Here is a 19,624-nt window from a genome sequence, read left to right on the forward strand (position 1 = left end):
AATAGAAGAAACCTACTCCAGTAGACCAGACCTGAAAGATGTGCCTCTGGAGAATCCAGATTGAGAACTTTTTATTGATGGGAGCAGTTTCATACGGAACGGTAAGTGTATGACAGGCTACGCAGTGACCACCACAGATGAAGTAATTGAGGCAAAAGCTTTGCCTTCAGATGTATCATCACAGAAAGCTCAACTGATCGCACTAACCAGAGCTCTAAAACTGAGCGAGAGAAAGAAGGTAAATATATGGACTGATTCCAAATATGCATTCAGTGTTGTTCATGCCCATGGAGCTATTTGGAAGGAACGTGGCCTGCTGACTGCTCAAAGTAATAGCATTAAACATGCCAAACAAATCCTAGCACTCCTGCAGAGCATCTGGAAACCTACAGAAGTAGCTGTCATGCACTGCAAAGGTCATCAAAAAGGGAAGACAACTCCTGAAATGAGAAATCGCTTTGCTGATGAAATGGTGGGAGGGATAGCAGAAAAAGGCATTTTTGCAATAGTGCCACAGAAAGAAGTAGATCTGACCGAGTTTGCTCCAAAATATGATCAGTGACCAAAAGTTAATTAAATTTCTTAAGGCTGAAATTAAGGAGAGTGGGTGAGCTGTTACACCCATAGGCCAGGTTGTAGTCCCACCCCCAATCCTTCGAAAAATAGCACAAAGAGAACATGAGAGTACACACTGGGGAACAGAAAACCTTTTAAAACATCTAAAGAAAGTAGTGATAGGGAGAGGAATGACTGACATCGTGCAGTCTGTAACAAGCAAGTGTGAAACCTGCTGCAAAAACAACCCTGACACAGCTAAAAGAGTAGTGTTAGGAGTGACCAAGACAGGGCATCTCCCAAGAGATTACTGGCAAATAAATTTTGCTGAAATGCCACAGAAGGAAGGATACAAATATGTATTGGTATTGGTTGATACATTCAGTGGATGGCCTGAAGCTTATCCCTGTCGCACCAATGCAGCAAAAGAGGTAGAAAAAGCCTTGTTCAATCATATAATTCCAAGGTTTGAGGTTCCCTTGGGAATGTCATCAGATAGGAGACCACATTTTATTGCAACAGTGGTCGGAGAAGTTAGCAAGATCCTGGGACTTACTTGGGACCTGCATACACCATACAGGCCCCAAGCAAGTGGCAAGGTTGAATGTATGAATGGAACCCTCAAGGCCCAGATTGGTAAGATCTGTCAAGAAACATCTATGACATGGATTCAGGCTTTGCCTATAGCCTTACTGAGGGTCCGCATACAACCAAGGCGGAGGGACAACATAAGTCCCTATGAAATTCTATATGGCAGACCATATCAAGTTCCACACATTCCCGGTGAAATTCACATGAGAGGAAAAATTGATTTACAGAAATACTTAATGGCTTTGAGTTCCACTTTGCAGAAGCTCCAGAGATTCGTTGTCCTGTCCAAGCCGATAGGATTGGACATCCCTGCCCACCCATTTCAGCCTGGAGACTGGGTCTACATCAAGTAGTGGGACAGTGACCCCTTACAACCCAAATAAAAAGACCATTTCAAGTCTTGCTGACCACCCTCACTGCTGTCAAGGTTGCTGGGAAAGGACTGTAGATCCACTATTCCAGAGTGAAGAAAGCTTCTGCTCCTGAGACTGTGGCTAGCACAGTTTTTCCCATGAGAAGTTTTCTTGTGTTTTGTAAATAAAGATAAAGTTTGGATGTTTTTGGAACAGTGTCCCAGAGCTTGGGCAGTGCAGGCCTGGCCAATCAGGCCTGGGGGAAGGCTTCTGACTGACCAATCTGGGTGACTTTTGAGAACTCTATAAATGTGATGAAATCAAAACAATAAAGGTCATTCCTTCTTGCCACTGAGAACCGATGCATTCATTACTCTGCTAGCTGCTCAACAGCGACACTGAGACCACCGAGAAGACAGAAACTGATGCAAACCAAGATGATGGTTAAATTGTTCTTTACATGTATGCTGTTTTTCCAACTGGTAACCATGGCTCAGAGCTCAGCCCAGGAGTTGCACAATACTGTGATGCAAAATGTATCCAAAGCTCTTAATATGAGCAATTGCTGGATCTGTACTCAGTTACCACCGCTAAATGAGAAAGAAAAATGGTCATTTATTAGTATTGCAATGGAAGAAAAACATACAGAAAGGTGGCAACGGATCGGGCCCAACACCACCTTGCTGCCTCCTATACCCCTGAGCAGCCTGATGGAACGTAGGAACTATACAGTTTGCTGCGTGCTCATGAATGCTACAAGAAAGGCCATTCTTCCACCATATTGTCATAAGACCAACTTCAGAGAAATACTTAACCCAAAATCTGTAACAAAAATGAAGTTGCTGGGATGGAGATTAGCTCTGCCTTTTGGGATGGGAGTGTATTGGATATGTGATGATAAGGCCTGGAAAATTCTACCTTTAGATAAAGATCAGGCCTGTGCCCGTGGGGCTGTAATCCCAAATATAACAATATTTGACCAAATTGAAAAACCACGTAGGAGAAGGAAAAGAACTCTTAATCCCCTCATTGAACGTCCCACAGTTTTCCATAGTATAGTGAGAGCCCTCCTTCCCTCTTATAGAATAGTTGAATTAGAAAGGGCAATCGTGAATATATCGACTATTATTGAAAATATTAAAAAACATACTGCTGATGCAATTATAGCTTTGCAAGAAGAAGTCCATGACCTGTCAAGGGCAATGACGCAGTACATGATAGCTCTCAAATTCTTGCTCAGAGCTCATGAAGGGGTATGCGATATTATTAACGGCAGCTGTTGTTCCTTTGTGGACCAGGATGGGAAAATCAGAGAAAATTTGGAAGAAATTTGGAAGGAAACTCACATTCTACATGAAGTGGGTTCAAAAAATTACACCTTGAAATTTGACCAAATCTTCCATGCCCTCACTTCATGATTGCCAGACTGGGCCTGAGTGAAAGAAACATTTATAATGATTGTAATTGTAGTTATTATTTTTGCCATAGCTAGTTGTGTAAACCGATGTTGTAAGTAGTGTAGTTTAGAGACTAGACAAAGTCAAAGCTTGTTAGTCTCCAAAAAGGGGGTAAATTATGCCTGATGGGTTTTTGTCCTTTTTCATTATACTTTTATACTCTCTTTATATCCTTTTTACCCTTTCCCATTCCTGTACTTTTTACTCCCTGTACCTTAGCCCCACATGTTTATAATCCTTGTACCCTTGCCTTGCTCAGAATTCTTTGGAGAAGACGAAACAATCTCCACAATCTCAAGAGCATGAGGCACCAACCTTGAAAAGAGCCCCATCACTGGGACATGTTTTTGTAAACTAAGTTGTAACCTTTTGGGGGGAGGTAATTTGAATAAGGGGGCAATTACTTCATTTGTTAGACTTCTCATTGGGGAATTTGAGATAGGTATGCTAATCTATGAAGTCCATAAATTGTATACGGGGATATCGTCGCTCTCTTTGGTCATCGGTGTGCATCTGGGTGTCGCTGTTGAGCAGCTAGCAGAGTAAGGAAGTCAGTTCTCAGTGGCAAGAAGGAAAAGGCCTTTATTGTTTTGATTTCATCATATATATAGAGTTTTCAAAAGTCACCCAGATTGGTCAGTCAAAAACCTCCCCCTAGGCCTGATTGGCCAGGTCTGCACCGTCCAAGTCTTGGGACGCTGTTTTTAATAACATCCAAACCTTATCTTTATTTATAAAACACAAAAGGATTTCTCATGGGAAAGACCTGTGCTAGCCACATCTGGGATCCTATTAAACCAAGGTAATACCCTTTTCCTATACTGCGCGTCTGCGTCTCAAATTTTTTTACCAGTGATAAGGCATCAGAAGCGTACTCTAAAAATTAAGTGTTTGTTAGCCATCATTCTTGCAAAAGTGTATTGTAAAATTTAGAGCTTGTTGGCCAATACCTTTTGAGTCTAAATGGTCGGCTGGTTGCTGGAGTTATGGCTACTGTACAATAAAAGCATAAGAATTCCCTGACATGTATCTGGTGTCTTGACGAGAATTTACAACAAACATCATGCCCGATACCAACAGGTCATGACAGCCCTGGAAGCTGGCAAAAGCAAAAAGTTACTTCATGGGTGATGAGGAATCAAACATTAAATGATCTTGGCAAGCCATTGTCCCACGATCAGAAATGAATAGGATCACAACATCAGAAATGTTTCATTGTTGGCAAAAGTTAGTGCCTACACAAAAAAATTATTCCACTTCCACCCCACCTGCCCCCTCACTGTGAGGTACTACCTGGCAAATGCCAAACCAGCAGAAATGGACTGAGAAGAAAGTTGTTTGGCAATGGACCAAGCAACAACAAGAAGCCTCTGATGCCTGCCAAAAGGCTTTGATTGAGTATACACAATTATATACTCCTAGGCAAGGAAATCCTTTTGAATTCAAAGTAACAATTCTAGATTATATGGTCTCATGGGGATTGTGGCAGATGACTGGGCTGAAAAGGTAAAAAAAATCAGTGGGATTTTGGTCCAAGGCATTGCAAGGCTCTGCTATACATTATAACCCAATGGATAACTAAATTCAAGCTGTAGTTTGGGCATTGCAAGAAACTGAAAGAATCACAGGCCAAAATAGCCTGACTGTACACCTGTTGCGGTTTAAGGGTTTAAGCAGACCTTCCTCAAGAGCGTCTCTGCCCAGCCCGGTTCAGCGCCTCAGTGCACCAAACCCTCTGTCTCAGGGCCAGACACTGTGCTCTCACCGGCCGGGGAGCCATAAGGTGAGCTCTGGATTCATCTGCTCTTCGCAACCGGTGGTGGTAAAGGAGTTGAGGATGGTCTACGCATGGTGTCCATGGAAGATTTTATTCACATGGCTGCACCAGAGGCTAAAGACCTCCCAGAGGCAGAGATGCCTCTTGGGCGAAGACCTCACATGCACAGACACATGTGCACAGACATCCCTGGTGCATAATGTGCATAGACGACAACATGGTGGAGGGTTAGGAGTTTTCTAGGGAGACAGCGGGGCGGGGACAGCACCTTGGCCCAGTTACCTCTGGGCACAGGGGCAGTACATGGACGGAGTTAGGGTACAGGAACCAATAGGGAAAACCTGAGGGAGTGGCCAGGACCACGTGGGCTGGGGAAAGGCAGGACAATGTGAGAAGGGTACACATTAAGGAAGAAATGGGTGGGGAAAGTAGGACAATAGAAGAAGGGTAAACACATTAAGGAAGGGGTGGGGAAACTGCAGTTTTTATCACAACATACACCTCCAGTACAATATACAGTGAAGACTGAAATTCTTCCAGATGGTGTCTCTCCCAAAATATTAGGCACAGGGGAAATAGAATTGTTTACACCAACAGATTGTGTGGTGGGACTACAACCTCTTAATCTAGATCTGAACTTTGATATAATAACCTCTGACAACACAGTATGGTTCTGTACTCTGACTTCTCCCCTTATTCTACATCCTGTGATAATATCATATTCTCAAGCTTTTGTATTTCAGGTATCTTTGATGATTTCCTGTGCCTTCTGTAGGGGGATAGCATTGGAACTATGCTATTTGTGTCACAAACCAAACATTGAATTGAAGTTCAACCTGAAACATCAAATTGAAGTTCAACACAGACAGGACAGCTGACCCAGCCTGACCAAAGGGATATCCCATACCACATGGAGTCTGCTCAACAATAAAAGGTAAGAGAAATTAGGAGAGACAGCATTTGTTATTATAACATTTGTATTCCAAAGCAACCACTACATGTACTGAAGACCTACTTCCCAGGAAATGGGTGGACATTGCCTGCTGATGGAAAATAGAGAAAAATTGTTTTGCTTTCCTTTGCTTCCACACGTGGTCTTTGCTTTTGCTTTTATTAAACTGCCTTTGTTTAGAGCCATGAGTTCTTTTTCATCTTATTTTGGAAAGAATTGATGATAACTTTCTGCCATGGTTACAAAGATGGTGGGTGGAGTTTTAGCGCTGGATATTGGATACCATTCACATCATGGCAGCAGGCATGGTTTTCAACAGGATAAAGCCGAGTGCCGGAACCTGGAAGTGGACCATTTTTGCTTAACTCTCTCAAGCGGGAAGGTCTCAGGGTCAGCCCCTGTGGACCCGGTCCCCGCTGACACCCCCTGTGCCCTACCTGTCCCTTTGAGCTGCAGCTCCGCAGTGCAGCAGCAGGAGGGGATGTGCTGAAAGACAGCGCTGCTGCAGGGGGCTGCCGCAAGAAAAGCCCCTGCTGACACCTTTCTGCTTCAGAGCTGTTTTACAACACAGCCACCGATGCAGCTGCTGCTCAACCCTGCCGCTTGCTGCTGCCGCTGCCGTGCCGTGGAGGGAGACAGCCCCCTGCCCCCGCCTGATCATCACTGGTGTAATAAATGAGTGAATGATAAATGTTGGCTTTCGCATATATGAATTTAACACAAGTGATAATGTACTATGTAAAATAGTGTTAAAGTAAAATATAGTTAAGTAGAAACAAGGTTAAAGTGAATTGTAACTTTGAAATAGTTGTAATATGTTGGGAAATGTAGTAATAAATGCATGGTAATAAATGTCTTTTAAGTTGATAAACCACAGAGCCGGAGATCAAGACATCTTAAAGAAACAAAGAAGATAAACCACATGCATTCCAGGAAGTCTGTTATCTCAACTCACAGCTCCTAAAGAAACTGTCAACTACAAATTAGGTTGGAACTGAGGAGACATCGGAAGGGGATTTCTGCCTCCAATTCTGATATGATCCAGAGGGTCCGAGGTGGCGTTGTGCTGGCAGTAGGGGGCAGGGATCAGAGAGGGGGGAGTTGAGTGAAGTGCAAATTATCTTCTGGGCTTAATGAATATGTAACAGGTGGAAAAGGTACTTCAGTTCACAGTAAAATTAATCGAAGTGCGCCTCTGGAAATATTGCTAAGCGCCCAGCTCTGTATTTGTGCCATGCATGAAGACAGGAGCTTAGATGAATTTCTGCCGTTTGCTCAGGCCTTTAGCAACAGGCAGTAATTCCTATTAGGGGGGCCAGCACCCCATTACTCGGTCTTGTTTGCAAGGTCCTTTAATAATGGCCGATTAAGTCTAATATGATATAAATTATCATTTATTAGACACAGAAATTGACAGACATAAAAACTTAGGACAAACTACATACTACACAGGAATAACAAAAGCCCAAAAACTACGAGTAGCTAAACTGCAAATCATTAAAAAATACCTATTCTTATTAATAGCTAGCAAGAATAATATAACTTAGGAACCAATGTATCTTACCAGCCAATTGGTGGTGAAGCATACTTCAGAATCCTTTCATGCAATTCCCATGAAAAGTAACCACAGAGCCTGCGTCCAGACTCTGGGGAGAAGCTCCTTGCACATCTTCAGAGTGTGTGTAGGAAACCTCTGCCTCTGGGATATTTCCGTGAGTTTTTATAGCATAAAAGTGTGCCCTTTTTGGTCACGTATTCACTTTTTTTGTTTCTCTTTTCACATCCTCTCTCCATAACAAAATATTAATTCAAGGTTAGAGGTCTCAGACATTTGGGCGCCAAGAGATAACCTCCTGCTGGGCTTCTGACCCCACCGGAGTTATCTGTGTTCTGCCATGAAGCAGAAGGAGAGAAGGGAGGGGGAGGACATCCTGAAACAGTTTGCCTTTGCTCTACTAATAAATATTCAATACTATGCTGCTGAAATCTCAGCTTGTGAATTAATTTATTACACTGGGGTCAGTATTTTGGCAGAGCAGCTCCTTTGGGATGAAGCAGCTTTCCAGATTTTGTTTTGTCCTGGTTTGGTTTTTGGGGTTTTTTTCCATTGTTTCCAGGCAGAGGGGAGTAGGTTGAGCCGCAAGAGCCTTTCTGGTGTGCTGCCTTTCTCCCAGGTGGCGCATGGTGAGCAGCATGGGGACAGCTGCCATTTTTTCTTTGTCTTGGAGACCACGCCTTGTGCTTTCTTTGGGAAGCATTTTTTTTTGTTCAGTGGTGAATGCCCTCTTGTGGGTAGAGTACTCTCTCTTTTGTGCCCTCGTTTATTGATGATATAGTGGGTATTGATTCAAAGGAATCTACTCCATGGTAAGGTACTGAAAAGTAAAGCAAAGCACACCTTTATTGGCCTGGCTGGGGGGAGCATGCAGGGGTTAAAACATCCATGTGCATGTTGAGAACAAAAAAGTTCACTCTCCTGTTAGAATTTAAAAGTTTAATAAAGGACAATAGGGAACAAAGACAATAAAGCAAAGTAACAGCACTGAGTGCTTGGCCCTTAGCCAAGATCACACCACTACCATGGAGCACCTCCAATACATAGTTAATGATTGCATCATCCAATACATATTCATAGACAATTATGCATATTCAAACATTTCTTCAAACTAGTTTTCATGTTCCAGGAACCTTTTAGCATGGCCCCTCCTCTGGCCCTCCTTTTTTAGAGCATGTGTGGTCGTTTTGTTGAGTCCTGTATCTCCCCTCTGTTCCATGGTTTCAGCAGGTGACGGTCGCTGATAGAAATGTCAAAGGCAGGGATCATTGTCTCGCCTGCTTTTCAGATGTTATCCAACTAAGCCAGTGGTTTAATTATTGTAAGTTAACTATAAGTATTCTAAAACAACTATATTAGCTATTTCATCACTATATCTAAGTTAGTTGCAAAGAAAAATAAAGGCATTTAGTTATTGTTATATAACAAAGCTACTTCTATAAGAATTAATATTACACACATAGCATCCATTTTGATATTTGCGAAAAGCCAATACCATAATATGTATTTATCACAATGTCCACCATGCTCGCCTTGCAAAGGTTATTTATACATTTACAAGTTCAGCATCTGCCCTTGTTTAGTTCATTTATTTAAAAGGTACAGCCTTAAGGGTTGGGTTCTTACATAACTTCTGGTTTCCTTATCTTAGGGTTACGAACAGGGAACACTATTCTTATCTAATACATTCATCGCACACTTATTTTGCTAATACACACGATTTTACTATTACGCACTTTATTTCTATATCAGTTACACTTCATCTATAGTTGCGTATTGCTTACATTCTTATTCCCTACAACATATAAAAATTTTTTCTACCCTTTTGTGACAACTCTCATTTGTCATTAAAACTAGCTTCCCTTGTCTATAGCAGTCAGCATGCTTTCTCCTTATCTCTTAGCCCACAGGGGGCTAAGTCCTTGTCTTGCAGAAAAGGCAGTTAGTCAGACACATTAGCTTGCATTCCTTTTGATGCCTCAATAATTTTGGGTTTTTTTTCTCTTCACGTGTCTGTAACTTGGTGTAGTTCTGTGCTCTTTTACAGAATGCTGAAAACCTCTGTTCCCAACACATTTAACCAAAACAAAGCTCTCTGGATGGAGATTCAAGGACATATTCTTTACCCTAGGCCCCGAAAATATGTAAACAACAATGGAAATGGGGGAGCAGGGCCTGGAGCGGTCAATATCATCACCTGAAGGTGTGATTGGAGAATTAGGGACCAATATGCTAATAAGAAAAAACTTATAAAAGGAAAAGGGCTCGTGACCAGGCATCCATTTTGGGTGTAGTCCTTAGGGACTTTGCTTGCCCGAATGTACCTTGAAGGCCTTGAATAAATTTGTCAGCTTTTTATACACCTAATTGTTTTGGCCTCTGTTTCAGGTAGTCTGTTTCAGGCATCACTTTCTCTTATCATCTTAGCCCCTTCTAGGGCTAGGCCCTTTGCCTTGCAAAAGCAGTTTATCTTGCAGAAGCAGTTGTGGTTAAGCACAGCAACTAGTACTTAACTTTTATGAATCTGTACTTTATACCTGCCGGTGATGAAAAATGGATTCTGTTCAGTGCAAGCAAAACCAATTTTATTCCAGGCAACACCGCCTTTTATAATGCCATAAAAACAACCAGCAATCAGTTTCACAACCCCTTTTGTCCCCAGCAACACAGCATCCTGCATGCAGTGTCCTTGTCCAACATCCTGTTACGTACCAGTAGCCAGGCATGCCGGGTTAAACTGTTCCGTTTTTATCAAGGTCTCAGTTCCTTGCTTCCTCTGCATGTTTATCTCTCCCAGGGCTTAAGATTTCCCAAGGCCAAAAATCACTGTTGCTATCCATACTGCCGGGGGCTAATTCCCCCACATATACAAAGGTAATGGTATATTAAGGTGGTTATGTTAAAGGAGTCCTGTGCTTCAGATGTGAGATTTAGCAGTTTGGTATCTAGCAGTTATTTACTTTTTTTTTTTTGCCTGTTGCCATTCTGTTTGGTAAAAAACTGTTATTTTTTCTACTTGTTACTGTATTGGTTTGAAAACAAACCAGTGGGAGATCACAAGTCAAGATTGAAATTAAAAATAAGTGAAATAATACAAGGAAAAGTACTGACAAAGTCAGATACAACCTAACACCCTGTTAGGGTGGTAGTAGCAGTCCAACTGAAGTAGTCCAGTTGAAGCGGTGATCCTGTGAAGGTCTAGTCTCCAGCTGAAGATCCAGTGGTAGCTCTGGTCCTCTGGGAACCCAGTAGACAGGGCTAACTCAGGCAGTTCCAAGGCCAGGTTATATCCAGGTGGGAACACCTGGCTCCTCCCTCCTCGGCAGAGCATCCCACAATGGGATGAGATAAGTCCATGAGTCACACGGTGGGTCCCTGATGGCCCATTGCCTGTCATGCGGGGTGGGTCATTAGCAGCTGGTAACAGCTAACGGATGGCCCATTGCCTGTCATGCGGGGTGGGTCATTAGCAGGTGATAGCAGCTAACGGCCCACAGCTGGTGGTAATAGAATACTTAACTACATCTATATTGCAACCTAGGACATTATCCACCCCTTATTCTATTACCATCTACAGAGTTCTCACTCAAGAAAAGGTCTCCTTGTGGTACACAACGGGTTTCCCCATCTGCCTTCATCACCCACCAAGTATAACCAGGTCCTTGGGCAAAAACCACTCCACGGATGGGTTTGCCTTTGCCTGAGGTGGGACTAATCCAAACAGTCTTTCCTAAGAAACCTCTTACGTGTATCACAGGGACTTTATCTCCATCCACTGTGTGCAAAGGTTCAGACTCGGCAGGACCGGCTCGATTGATAGAACCCCTTGTGTTAACCATCCAGGTGGCCTTTGCTAAGTTCAGTTCCCAATTTTTGAAGGTTCCTCCGCCAAGTGCCTTCAAAGTTGTCTTAAGTATTCCGTTGCACCGTTCAACTTTCCCAGCAGCTGGTGCATGATAGGGGATGTGGTATATCCATTCAATTCCGTGTTCTCTAGCCCAGGTGCTTATGAGGCCATTCTTGAAATGGGTTCCATTGTCAGACTCGATTCTCTCAGGGGTACCATGTCTCCACAGGACTTGCTTTTCCAGACCCAAGATGGTGTTCCAGGCAGTAGCATGAGGCACAGGGTAGGTCTCTAACCATCCTGTGGTTGCTTCCACCATGGTCAACACGTAGCGCTTTCCTTGGCGGGTTTGGGGAAGGGTGATGTAGTCAACTTGCCATACTTCCCCATACCTGTACTTTGACCATCGTCCACCATACCACAGAGGCTTCACCCGCTTGGCCTGTTTGATTGCAGCGCAAGTCTCACAGCTGTGGATGACCTGTGAGATGTTGTCCATGGTCAAGTCCACCCCTCGGTCTCGAGCCCACCTGTATGTCGCATCTCTCCCTTGATGACCAGAGGCATCATGGGCCCAACGAGCTAGAAATAATTCTCCTTTGTGCTGCCAGTCCAGATCCACCTGTGACACTTCCACCTTGGCAGCTCGGTCCACCTGCTCGTTGTTATGATGCTCTTCATTAGCCCGACTCTTAGGTACATGTGCATCCACGTGTCGAACTTTCACAGTCAGCTTTTCTGCCCGGGCGGCGATGTCCTGCCAAATCTCAGCGGCCCAGATGGGTTTTCCTCTGCGCTGCCAGTTAGCCTTTCTCCAGCGATCTAACCATCCCCCCAGTGCATTGGCTACCATCCAAGAGTCGGTGTAGAGATAAAGCCTTGGCCATTTCTCTCGTTCGGCAATATCCAAAGCCAGTTGGATGGCTTTAAGCTCCGCGACCTGACTCGATCCACCTTGTCCCTCAGTAGCCTGTACAGCTTGTCGTGTGGGGCTCCATACTGCAGCTTTCCATTTCCGATCTGCGCCTACAATTCGGCAGGAACCATCGGTGAAGAGGGCATAGCGTCTTTCACTCTCTGGCAGTTCATTATACGGGGGTGCTTCCTCAGCACGTGCTACTTGCTCCTCTGCATCTTCTGAAGATAATTTAAAAGTCTCACCTTCAGGCCAGTTTGTTATAATTTCCAGAATCCCAGGGCGATTCGGGTTTCCAATACGGGCGCGCTGCGTGATGAGGGCAATCCATTTGCTCCATGTGGCATCAGTGGCATGGTGGGTAGAGGGAACCCTTCCCTTGAACATCCACCCCAGCACTGGCAGTCGGGGTGCAAGGAGAAGTTGTGTTTCTGTGCCAATCACCTCTGAGGCAGCTTGGACTCCTTCGTAAGCTGCCAAGATTTCTTTCTCGGTGGGAGTGTAGTTGACTTCGGACCCTCTGTAACTTCGACTCCAGAATCCCAGTGGTCGACCTCGGGTCTCGCCAGGCACTTTCTGCCAAAGGCTCCAGGACAGACCATGGCTCCCGGCTGCGGAGTAAAGCACATTCTTTACCTCTGGTCCTGTCCTGACTGGTCCCAGGGCTACCGCATGAGCGATCTCCTGTTTGATCTGGGTGAAGGCTTGCTGCTGTTCAGGGCCCCAGTGGAAATCGTTCTTCTTGCGGGTTATGAGGAAGAGAGGACTCACGATCTGGCTGTACTCAGGGATGTGCATTCTCCAAAAGCCTATGGCGCCTAGGAAAGCTTGCGTCTCCTTCTTGTTGGTTGGTGGAGACATCGCGGTGATCTTATTGATGACCTCAGAAGGAATCTGACGCCGTCCGTCTTGCCACTTTACTCCCAGGAACTGGATCTCTCGGGCAGGTCCCTTGACTTTACTCTTCTTGATGGCAAAACCGGCTTCCAGGAGAATTCTGATGATTTTCTCTCCTTTCCAAAATACTTCCGTTGCTGTGTCCCCCCACACAATGATGTCATCAATATACTGCAGATGTTCTGGAGCCTCACCCTTTTCCAGTGCAGCCTGGATCAGTCCATGGCAGATGGTGGGACTGTGCTTCCACCCCTGGGGCAGTCGGTTCCACACGTACTGCACACCCCTCCAGGTGAAAGCAAACTGAGGCCTGCACTCTGCTGCCAGAGGAATGGAGAAAAAGGCGTTGGCAATGTCGATGGTCGCATACCACTTCGCTGCCTTGGATTCCAGCTCATACTGAAGTTCCAACATGTCCGGTACAGCAGCACTCAGTGGTGGTGTGACTTCATTCAGGCCACGGTAATCCACCGTCAGTCTCCATTCTTCACTGGACTTACGCACCGGCCATATAGGGCTGTTAAAGGGTGAGTGAGCCTTGCTGACCACCCCTTGGCTCTCCAGTTCCCGAATCATCTTATGGATGGGGGCCACAGAGTCTCTGTCAGTGCGGTATTGCCGGCGGTGCACTGTTGCTGTAGCAATTGGTACCCGCTCTTCTTCAATTCTCAGTAGTCCTACGGCAGATGGGTTGTCTGAGAGACCAGGCAGGGTATTCAGTTGTCTTATGTCTTCCATCTCTACGGCTGCTATCCCAAAAGCCCAGCGATGTCCCTTTGGGTCCTTGAAATATCCACTCCTGAGATAATCTATGCCGAGGATGCATGGGGCGTCTGGACCAGTCACAATGGGGTGTTTCTGCCACTCATTCCCAGATAAACTCACTTCAGCTTCCAGTACAGTCAGCTGCTGGGATCCTCCTGTCACCCCAGAAATAGAAATGGATTCGGTCCCCACATACCTGGATGGCATCAGGGTGCACTGAGCGCCGGTGTCAACCAAAGCCGTGTATCTTTGTGGGTCAGACGTGCCAGGCCATCGGATCCACACAGTCCAATAGATCCGATTATCCCTTTCCTCTACCTGGCTAGAGGCAAGGCTCCTCTAATCCTGTTTTTGGTGCACGATGTTCTTCTGTAAATGTGTTCCTGAGGTTCCTTCAAGAGGATCAGTCATATTATCATTTCCATTCTGTCGGGGGTTCTGTCCACAAGAGACTGGGGCAGTGTTGTACCTAGATGAGCTTCTTGAGGTGGATGTTTCTGTTTTCAATTCACGTACCCGGGCTGCTAAGGTGGAGGTGGGTTTCCTATCCCACTTCCTCATGTCTTCCCCATGCTCTTGAAGGAAAAACCAGAGGTCACGTCGTGGAGTTTGTTTTCTTTCCCTGGCTGGAGTACGTCTGCTCCTGATGGCAGAGACTCTGGTTGGTTTTGGTGTGGCATGAAAAAATCCTTCTTTGAGCTCTTTCTTTAGTTTCTGGTGGCTCTCTTCAATTAAGCTCCGGACTTGCGCGGCCAGGTTTGTTTCTACCGATGAGACCTGGGTCCGTAGTGGAGCAGTGACAGTGTCCTCGTAAATTCTCAGTTTGTTTGTTAACATACCCACCTGGTCTTCGCCTTCCTTCCACTGCAATGTTGCCAGGTAACGAGAGTATATCTCTGGTCCGAGCCACGCGAATCTTAGCCACATTTGTGAAGTGCACCGGACATTATCTGGGCTCTTGGGGAATCTCTCGTTGTCTGAGAAAATGATCTCTAGCACAGCCAATTCCCTCAGGCATCGGATACCTTGTTCTATTGTGTTCCATTTTCTTTGGTGCATCTGGAGGTCTTCTTTGCAGAGGTATCTGTCCCGTACACTCGCCAGCAATCTCCGCCAGAGGCTGAGAGTTTCCTGGGTTTTCCCAATCCCCTGGTCAATAACCACATCCTGGGACAGGGATCCCAGTTGCCTGGCCTCACTTCCGTCCAGAATGGTGTCATTAGCGGCGGCATCCCAGATGCGGAGCAGCCAGGTTAAGATGGACTCGTTTGCCTGCCGGGTGAATTCCCTCCGTAGGTCACGCAGCTCCCCCAGGGATAGAGAGCGAGTGATGATCTCCGGCTCTGTCTCTTCTGCTTGGTGAGATGGTCCTGCCGCATCCTCATCAGTCGTTATGCGGACTGATTTGCTCTTGGATTTCTTTTTCTGGACGGGGGCAACTGCTACGGGCTTCAGCTGTTCTGATTTGCTTTGTTTCTCCCCCTCAAGAAGACAAAATATTGTTCTGATCTTCAGCATGAGGTACACGGTGCTGGTCGCAGAGAAAAAGGAAAACAGAACTAACAAAAAGATTATGCCATCCCTAGCATCCAGAGAGAACTCAATATCCTCAAAAACGGCTGTGCCTGACCTGAAATGCTGGAAGAAACCGTTCTGTCCTCCTAGCCCCAGAGGGTGGGTGCGATTGCTGAGCAGGTCCCAGACGAAGCAGCTCAGGTTAGGCCAGGCAGACAAAGTCGAGTATATATAACGAATGGTGTTCATCGCCTCACAGGTAACCATGCCATAGGCATAATAAACCAATAGGGCAATTCTCATGCCATTCCCTGGTCGCAACAGGAGCAATACGACGGGCAGATAGTATCCCATTTGAGGAAAAATATAGAGAGCGAGATACAGTACCCATATAGATAAGCCGAGCATCATGGTGCTAGGATTTCTGAGTTTCCCCAGGTCGAGCCCCACGTTGGGCGCCAAAATATGTATTGGTTTGAAAACAAACCCAGTGGGAGATCACAAGTCAAGATTGAAATTAAAAATAAGTGAAATAATACAAGGAAAAGTACTGACAAAGTCAGATACAACCTAACACCCTGTTAGGGTGGTAGTAGCAGTCCAACTGAAGTAGTCCAGTTGAAGCGGTGATCCTGTGAAGGTCTAGTCTCCAGCTGAAGATCCAGTGGTAGCTCTGGTCCTCTGGGAACCCAGTAGACAGGGCTAACTCAGGCAGTTCCAAGGCCAGGTTATATCCAGGTGGGAACACCTGGCTCCTCCCTCCTGGGCAGAGCATCCCACAATGGGATGAGATAAGTCCATGAGTCACACGGTGGGTCCCTGATGGCCCATTGCCTGTCATGCGGGGTGGGTCGTTAGCAGCTGGTAACAGCTAACGGATGGCCCATTGCCTGTCATCCGGAGTGGGTCATTAGCAGGTGATAGCAGCTAACGGCCCACAGCTGGTGGTAATAGAATACTTAACTACATCTATATTGCAACCTAGGACATTTACTCATATTTATTCCTTATTGGTGGAAAGGGATGGATTGAACCTATAAAGGGAGACAACTCATTCATTCCAGAGCATTCTCCTTTAAATTGTCTTGAACCAAGACAGTGGTGTCACTGTCCAAGGGATGCTAGATGTTCGCATAGCTATTGGTATTGGAGCAAGTGTGGTTTGGCTATTTTAGGGAACCACTGTATTAAGTTTGAATGTGTTAGTTTTGCTTAGTCCAGTTTTTGGTGATTCACCCCAATCGAGCCTGGAGACACTTCAGAGACCAAGTCAGAGAAGTGGGTATTTGCTTTATTCGGTGCACCGGATGTGTGGGGAATTCTCCCCGGCAAACACACACACCTCAGTACCTCCAAAGGCACAGTGTTATAGGTAAAATTCATGAATATTCATTACATTCTCCAGGATAGGAGTGGTTATACAAATTACTTCTCATAAGTCATTAATATTACTAGCAATTTCTTGTGCTCAATGGCAAAAGGATTCCTTTTGCCCGCTTTTATCTTGATAAGATTAAGAGACTCCACAAGGCCAGAACTGACGGGCACCGTGCTGGTGGAAGGGGCAAAAGCTCAAAGAAACAAGAATGGTTGAAGTGCAAATAGATTTGGGTTTTCTATTTGACCACTCCTTTCTCATTGGTAGTGGGGGGGGCCACAAAGATGGCTCCTGTGTGTTCTGTATGAAGCTGCTGGAAGTTTTCACCATGTCCAGCAGAGCCAATCTCTGATGGCTCTGAAGATAATGGACATGCCACCGACTAAGCCTGGGCCAATTAGAGATGTTGGTTATGCCTCTGTGAAAACATATTTAAGAAAAAATCAAAACAATGTGGGCATGCACTTTTCAGCCAGAGTAGGGGGAGGATGTTAGAATATGTGAGGGAAAAAAAACATGGAGACAGCAAGGCTGGTGGAGAAGGTGGGGGAGGAGGTGCTTCAGGCACCAGAGCCAGGAATCCTCTGCTGGCCGTGGTGAAGACCATGGTGAAGCAGGTTGTCCCCCTGAAGCCCATGTGGTCCATGGGGGGTGCAGAGATCCACCCACAGCCCGTGGGGAGGTGCCCATGCCAGAGCGTGTGGATGCCTGGAGGAGTCTGTGATCCAGTTGGAGTCCCAGTGGTGAGAAAGGCCTTGCTCCTGAGATGGAACAGCCTGGCCTCAGAGGTCTGCACCCCGTGGATGAGGGGCCCATGTTGTAGTAGTTTTGGGAGGACTGTCTGCCCGTGGGGGGACTCATGTTGCAGCAGATTCAGGCTGGCTGCTGCTCGTGAGATTTGGACCTAAGCCGGAGAAGTTTGCAGAGCACTGTCTCCCGTGGGAGGGACCTATGGCAATGTAGAGGACTCCTCTCCCTGAGCAGCGGAAGATCTCAGTGATGGACTGACCAAACCCCCATACCCTGTCCCTCTGTGCTGCTGGTGGGAAGAAGGGAGGGGGGTGAGCGGAGAAATGGTGTCTTAAGATCTTTTTTTTACTTCTCATTATCTTCCTCTGACTCTGTTAGGTTAGCAATAAATCACTTTACAGCTTTAAGTTTCAGCCTGTTTTGCCCTCTCCCAGTTCCTTATCTTAACTCATGAGCCCTTTGTGTGTGTGTGTGAGTATGTGTTAACTTTTTTTGCCTCTCCTCTGCCCAGCTGTGGCAGGGGAGAGCGGAAAGGGCAGATATCGTAAGTGCCTGGCATTTGGCCAGGGTCAAACCACGACAAAATGTTAAGGCAATCTGGGTTCTATTTTGCCAGACACACTGCAGTAACAGGTTCAACCAGGGTAAAGGTGTGCCAGCACTCAGTGCATAGGCACTGCATGATGTTTCTACAATTTTGGGATTCACATGTTTTTACCACAATTGTAGTGCAACCGCATTCCTCTTGACAGAGTTTACACCCTACTTGCATTGTTTCTCCAATATTTCCTGAGAGGGTGCTACAATTTTCATTCTCTGAAAGTATCATCTGATTTTGCATGGTCAGAACACATAGAATAGTAGTGGGCTTTCCTAGAATTCCTGTTCACCAAGTGCAAACTTGAGACCATAGATATTCTGCTTTTTGGTCACTATTTGAGGGAAATTGTGCCAACAGGGCACAGAGTAGCACCATGAGTTTACCCTGCTAACCTTTCATTCTGAATGCTTCTTTTATTAAAATTTTAGTAGTGTTTGGTCTCCCAAAGCATCGTTCTGGATGAAAGTACAAGCAAGCCAAAAATATCAGCAACCTATTAACACAGGCAATTATTCCTGTTCCAGTGGAAAATCCTATAGATTAAGCACAAACAGTAATTTAAAAAGAAGGGACAATCCAATGAGTATGGATTCAATGATCTTTCCCATGAGGATCAGTGGCTTTGCTTTCCAGGCATATTGCCCACATGGTTCCTTTAAGGTCAGTGACACTGTCCTTGCTGTGGGCAGTTCCACTAAAATAGGTTGCCTTGGATAATAAGGTGTCTGTCCAGGACCTTTGTCTTCCTTCTCTCCAGGAAGAAGGGATGGATGTTCAGAACAAAAAGCTGTTAATTGTGGGCACCCAAAAAAGTTCCATTGGCTGTTTACCTGGGCTACTGTATCAGACAATCCAGGAGCCCATCCCATCTAGTGAGGTTTGAGGGCCTTTTTTAACAGCCCATTTGTTCTTTCTACTATGCCATTTACCTGGGCATAGTAAGGAGTATGAAATACACACTTAATCCCTTCTCCTTTTACCTCTTCCGGCACCACCCTGGCAGTGAAGTGACTGCCATTGTCTGATTGGATTGACTGGGATTGGGGTAAACAACTGAACCAAAGGTAAACCCTTTTACTATGTTCTCTCCCATCATCCAGGCCACTGCTACTGCTAGTGTGAGGCCTAACACCGCCTCTACACCCATCAGCATGTACTGCTTTCTGTCTGACTTTCAGAAAGGCCCTATATAATCCAACCGCCATGTTTCCCAAAGGCCTTTCCCATGCTGTAGGTGAAGGGGCTTGTCTTGCAAGGGGTGTTGTCCCTCCAGTTGTGTGCAGCACTGGGCACAGGTTGAAATGACTGTACTACACAGTTCTTGAGTGACAGGCCATCCTCTGCTGCCTGCTTCCTTAAAGAGATCTCTTACTCCTGAGTGATCTTGTTTTACACGCAACCACTCCAACAGCTTTTCCCATTTTTCCTCTTCCCCTTTTCTTGCCATTACTGCTAAACAGGTAAGCATTTCCACTTGATTATTTAAAAGGTGAGCTGGGTGATCCCTTGCCTGGTGTGCAGCAACTTATCCCACAAAAAATGACTTCTGTTTGGCAATATTCAAAATCTCTTCCCACTTGTTGCCATACTGGGACTCAATTTACCTCCCACTGATTTTGCTTCCAGAAAGGGAGCCCTTCAGTGCATCCTTTAAATACAGCATAGGAATCTGTATAGATGTACACTGCTTCCTCAGTTTCAGCCTCTTTGAGAAT

The sequence above is a fragment of the Lichenostomus cassidix genome, chromosome W, assembly GCF_008360975.1.
Source record: "Lichenostomus cassidix isolate B80296 chromosome W, HeHo_3.0, whole genome shotgun sequence".
Taxonomy (NCBI): Eukaryota; Metazoa; Chordata; class Aves; order Passeriformes; family Meliphagidae; genus Lichenostomus; species Lichenostomus cassidix.